The sequence below is a fragment of the Dipodomys ordii genome, unplaced genomic scaffold, assembly GCF_000151885.1.
Source record: "Dipodomys ordii isolate 6190 unplaced genomic scaffold, Dord_2.0 Scaffold83, whole genome shotgun sequence".
Taxonomy (NCBI): Eukaryota; Metazoa; Chordata; class Mammalia; order Rodentia; family Heteromyidae; genus Dipodomys; species Dipodomys ordii.
The window spans coordinates 154,662-160,661 of record NW_012267299.1 but is presented as its reverse complement, the minus strand read 5'-3'; positions in this window follow the sequence as shown (position 1 = coordinate 160,661).

The window sequence follows — 6,000 nt, the reverse complement described above, 5'->3', positions numbered from 1 at the left end:
AGTGGTACTGTGGCTCAATGGTAGAGCACTAGCCTTGAGCTGAAGAGCTGAGGGACAGTGCCCAGGCCCAGAGTTCAGACCCCACAACTGGCAAAAAAAAAAAAAAAAAACTTTGATCATCAGATGGACATCCTACTGAGTAGCTAGGATTACAGGCATGAGCCACTGGTGTCTGGTGGGACAAACTTTTTTTTTTTGGCCTGAGACTGGGACATGAAACTAGTATGTGAAACTTGCTTTGACTCATTGGCTGGTGCTCTATGACCTGAGCCATACCTCCAATCCCGAAGGGTTTTTTTTTTTTTAAATCAAACTTTATTTTAAAAAGGGTTGGCAGGCCGGGCACCAGTGGCTCACAACTGTAATCCTAGCTTCTCAAGAGGCTGAAATCTGAGGTTCGAGGTTCAAAGCCAGCCCAGGCAGGAAAGTTCATGAGACTATCTCCATCTCCAATTAACCACCAGAAAACTGGAAGTGGTGCTGTTTCAAGGGGTAGAGTGCTCGCCTTGAACGGAAGAGCTTAAAGACAGTGCCCAGGCTCAGAGTTCAAGCCCCACAACCAACAACAAAAAATCCAAAAACAAAAGTTGGTATGCAAATACATGGTTATCAGTCTTGTGCTATGAAGTTATATGAAATGAATATGCACTGTTTTTTCCTAAAATTTTCATAAATGGCTTCTAGAGACTGCCTAAGCATACGTGCAGAGGTATTTTAAGGTACATAAACAGCTGCAGGCAGAATTGTTCTTAGTATATGCAAGCTTCAGCTTTATTAATTTTTTGTTGGTCATGGATCTTGAACTCAGGGCCTGGGCACTGTCCCTGACCTCTTTTGATTAAGGCGAGTGCTCTACTTACTTTCACAGCTCAACTTTTGGTTTTATGGCATTTAATTGGAGCTAAGAGTGATCCTCAATCTCAGCCTCCAGAGTAGCTATAAGTAGCCTCCAGCGCCTGGATAAGGTTCAACTTTATTGGGCAATGGCAAACTGGTGTCCAAAGCAATTGCATTAAATTAGATTATAAATTTCTCTGCTGCCATAATTCACAAACATTCATGAAGACTTAATTTCCAATTTAGTGAATGTGAAGATAGCACCTTTCCACTTATTGGTTGTCATATATGTTAAATATTTAAGAGAAGACTTATTGCTTCAAAGAATATAATTATTTGCTACATGTCAATCAACAACTTTTCAGATCAACAGCTGAAAATTTCTCATCACCTTTACTTACTTTTTTTTTCTGTTTAAATTCCATTTGTGCTACAACTGTCCACATTGTACAGGTTTGTATTAAATACACCATCATGTTCCAATAACAAAATTTGCTGAACCTACCTCTTAAGCACAAATGCCTACGTATACAGTTTTGATCATTTCTAGGTCAACCTTCCCATTGCGTTAATTCGCTCCCACTGTTTGTAGTCCCTGAAGGAGTGAGTTACAAGACTCTTGACCTTTGTCTTTATAAGAGGAATTGCTCAGTATCCTTTGTCTTTCTATTGGGATCTCTTACTGACTCACAATGCTTTACAACCTGAGGAAATAGAGCATGTTCTGTAAGAGGAGCTGCCAAATTCAAGTTTCCTGTTTTTAGATTTCCATACAAAAAGTTAAAAAAATCATCTTTCCCCCTATTATTGGAGTTTGAACTCAGGGTCTCAAGCTCGCCAGGCAGGAACTTTTACCTTTTGAGCCACTCCACCAGCCCTAAATAAAGATCAACTTAAAAATTTTTGGTGTTTCTCTCATACTTAGAAATGTCTAGCCCACATGCTAAAACTTAAGTTTAACATTGTACTTTGAATTCTTTCTGGTGTATACAGCATGGATCCAATTTGCTTTGCAAATAGCTATTGTTTTTACAACACTTGTCAAGTAATCCATCTTTTTAATTAACTTTAGGCATACTAACTTCATGAACATTAAGATGTTTCTGGATTTAGTTCTTTTAAAGCTGCCTATTCATACAGCAGTAGTAAACACTTCCTAGTTTCCTGTAAACATATTGCTACTTTTTCCTAGTGTGGACACTAGAAGCTGGAGGCCATTTAGAGATATAATCCATCCAGGACACTGTGGCAGTTCAGTGTCAACCATGGTGACATTGAGAATATGAAAGCCCAAGGTCTCTAGACCCTCTTGGAAGGAGGTGGGTGAAGCATCATTTTGATAGATACTTAAAACCAATGACCTCCACAGATAAATCTCAGTCCTTTTTTTTTTTTTTGGTGGGGGGGATCCGGTCGTGGGGCCTGAACTCTGGGCCTGGGCACTGTCCCTCAGCTCTTCAGCTCAAGGCTAGCGCTCTACCACTTGAGCCACAGCTTATGTGATGCTGAGGAATCAAACCCAGGGCCTCAGGCATGCAAGGCAAGTGCTCTACTACTGAGCCACCTTCCCAGCCCCAAATCTCAGTCCTTCTACCTGAATTCCACCTTGCGGAATGCTTCAGGTTTTGTCCCAGCCATCTCTCACTTCTCCAGTCTTCAGTATTTCCCAGCTTCATGGTTTCAACTATTTATACCAGTTCTCCATCTGCAGCCAGATTATTCCCTAAAACACCAATGGCCAAATCCATTTCTCATGGCTGACTCATGCCAAATACTAGAGCTTTACTATTCTAGGTAAGGCAATTTCACCTTTTTGTCTACTCATTAGATCATTCTTTTTTCTCTCTACCTCTGTCGGTTATGGGACTTGAACTCCGGGTCTGGGCATAGTCCCTGAGCTATTTTGCTCAACGCTAGCTAGTGCTCTACCACTTTGAGTCACAGTGCCACTTCGTGTTTGAGTAGTTAACTTGAGTCTCAGGGGGACTAGTCTGTCTGGTCTGGTTTCTAACTAGGATAATCAGATCTCAGGCTCCCAAGTAGCTAGAATTATAGGCATGAACCATTGGCACCAAGCTCACTAGACCATTCTATTTTTGTTGGTCATGGGAGCATTTCAGCTCAAGGCTTGTGCTCTACCACGTGAGCCACAGTGCCACTTCCAGCTTTTTCTGCTTATGTGGTGCTGAGGAATCGAACCCAGGGCCTCATGCATGCAAGGCAAGCGCTCTAACACTGAGCCACCTTCCCAGCCTCACTAGACCACTGGTAATTCTTGACCCACAAACTACATCCACTACTTTTGCATCCTTAGGTTACTTCTTTAAACATCCAAAACACTTTTCACCTTCTCTACCACCACCCTTATTGAAGCTGCTTCAACTCTTCAGATGCTAGTATATAAGTAGAACCTCCACTAACACTTCAATTCCATCTAAGTATAAAGCTGACGAACACATGTAGCTTTCAGCTACTTCTTAGATCTCACCTACCACTCTCCTGGTCCATTGTTCTAAGCATTCAAGCCACATCCCTCTGCCATGTAATACCTAAGGGCACTTGCCAGACTATGCAGGTATCTCACATGAGAACAGGGAGCAATGCCTGCAATATAAGACCCATGTTAAATATGTACTATGAAAACATGTAATCTTTTAACATAAAATCTCCTAAAATTAAACACACTATTAAACTAACACATAGCACAACACATAGCAGCACCTTTGAAGCTACTGCTGGGTATATATGACTGCAATAATAAACACCTCTTTTGACTTGACAATTTCACTAAAGCACAGTAAATGTATAAAAGTTTTAAAGCACTTTAAATTATTCCTGAGTGAAAAAAGGGTAACTTTTCTTGTTTGTCTGTGTCAGTCCAAGGGCTTGAACTCAAAGCCTGAGTGCTGTTCCTGAGTTTTATTTTTTGCTAGTCTTGGGGTTTGAACTCAGGGTCCAGGCACTGTCCCTGATCTTCTTTTGCTAGAGGTGAGCACCCTACCACTTGAATCACAGCACCACTTCCGGTCTTTTCTGTTTATGTAGTAGTGAGGATTCAAATCTAGGGCTTTTTGCATGCTAGGCAAGCACTCTACCACTAAACCACATTCCCAGCCCTCCTTGAGGTATTTTCTACTTTTTTTGGGGTACGGTCATGGGGCCTGAACTCCGGGTCTGGGTGCTGTCCCTCAGCTCTTCAGCTCAAGGCTAGCACTCTACCACTTGAGCCACAGCACCACTTCCGGCTTTATTTTTGCTTATGTGGTGCTGAGGAATCGAACCCAGGGCCTCATGCATGCAAAGTGCTCTACCACTGAGCCACGTTCCCAGCCCCTCCTTGAGGTTTTATAGTTGAGACTAGTGCTTCTGGCTCTTTTGCTGGTTAATTGGGGATAAGAATCTCACACTTTCCTGCCCAGGCTGGCTTCATAATCTCAGCCTCCAGATAGCTATAGGCATGAGCCACCAGCACATGGCCTCTAAATAACTTTTCAATGTTCAAGTCAGAAGTTTTTGTTTTGTTGATTGTGGGGCTTGAATCTAAGGTCTGGCTACCATTTCCTGAACTCTTTTGCTCAAGGCTAGTGCTCTACTACTTTGAGCCACAGTGCCACTTCATTTTTTGAGTGGTTAATTGGACATAAGAATTTCACATTGGGGCTGTGAAGGTAGTAGCTTCAATGGTAGAGTGCTTGCCTTGCATGCATGAGGCCCTGGGTTCAATTCCTCAGCAACACATGAACAGAAAAAAAGCCGGAAGTGGTGCTGTGGCTCACGTGGTCAAGTAAGAGCCTTGAGCTGAGGGACAGTGCCCAGGCCAGGTTCAGACCCCACGACTAACCAAAAAAAAAAAAAAAAAGTCTCATCACAGGAACTTTCCTGCCAAGGTCGGTTCAAAGCCAAGATCCTCAGATCTCAACCTCCTAGCAGCTAGGATTATAGGTGTGAGCCACTGGTGTGTGGCCAGCAGTTTTGTAAAGTGCTCATACATTACTGTGTAGCTGTGTCCATCTGACAGATCTACATAAAATCTAACAACTAAAAACAGTGCAGAAATTATGTATTCATACAGGATCATGTTGTATCACTGGGTAATTGTATTAATACTCATTCAGAATCATTCACTTGTTATTCTAATTATTTAATTTCCATTTCCAATAGCATAGCACCTAGAAAATCCAAACTCAAGAGCTGTGTGGTTCCACTTGCCAGTTCTCCCAAACATTCCTAATCATATTAAATATAAACCATTAGGAGTCAAGACTATCATTTCACCACCAAATAAAACTGCATTAATTCAATGCTCACTTAGCTTTTTTGACCGTCTGGTCCTCTACAATATATAACATCTCTACTTCCAGCTTTCTGCTGTCTAACTCTCAGGTCTGTTTGCCCAGGATTGACTTCAAAATCTCAGCCTCCTGAGTAGCTAGGATTACAGGTCTAAGCCACTGATGTCTGGCTGTTTTTAAAGATGACTGCAACAAATGAAAATCTTGAGCAAATGGGTAAGCCCACTTTTAACTTCTTTCCAAAAACTAAGTCCTACATTTTGAGTATTAAATTCTTTCCTGAAATTGTGTTTTAGTACATGATTTTCTTGTCAAGGGAATCATGGTATCTCTAACATTTTTACACAGAGGTAACAAAAAGAAAAGAAACCCAATTCTCATTTTTTGCAATTTTGACTGTACTTAACTAATGTTAGGCCCTACTCTGTTCCAAAACTCAAATAAAAGATCACTTGACAGTTATATACAACTTATTCTCTGAAATGTCCTAATGCATTTACTTTTAATTAGTAACAAGAAGCTATTAAGATTACAACCTGAAGAGGAATATTTTTATGTTAACTTCAAAATTACAACCCTTAGTTTTTGAATAAACAGTCTTAATTACAGAAATCCTTAATGGGATATACATTCATACACTCATATAAATCTATCTTCATACATGTCTTACATTCACAGCTTTTACCTTATTTAAAATGTAGGGGAAAAGGTGTTTTTAATTATTTTACTAAATAAAATATCTAACTTAAAGACAAATGCACATTAATGTGTACGTTGAGGAAAATAACAACTGAACAAACTTTTGCCAAAAAGCAAAAAACCCGTAAGACTATCAGGACCCAAGATGAGGGAGGGTGACAAAGAAAGTTCA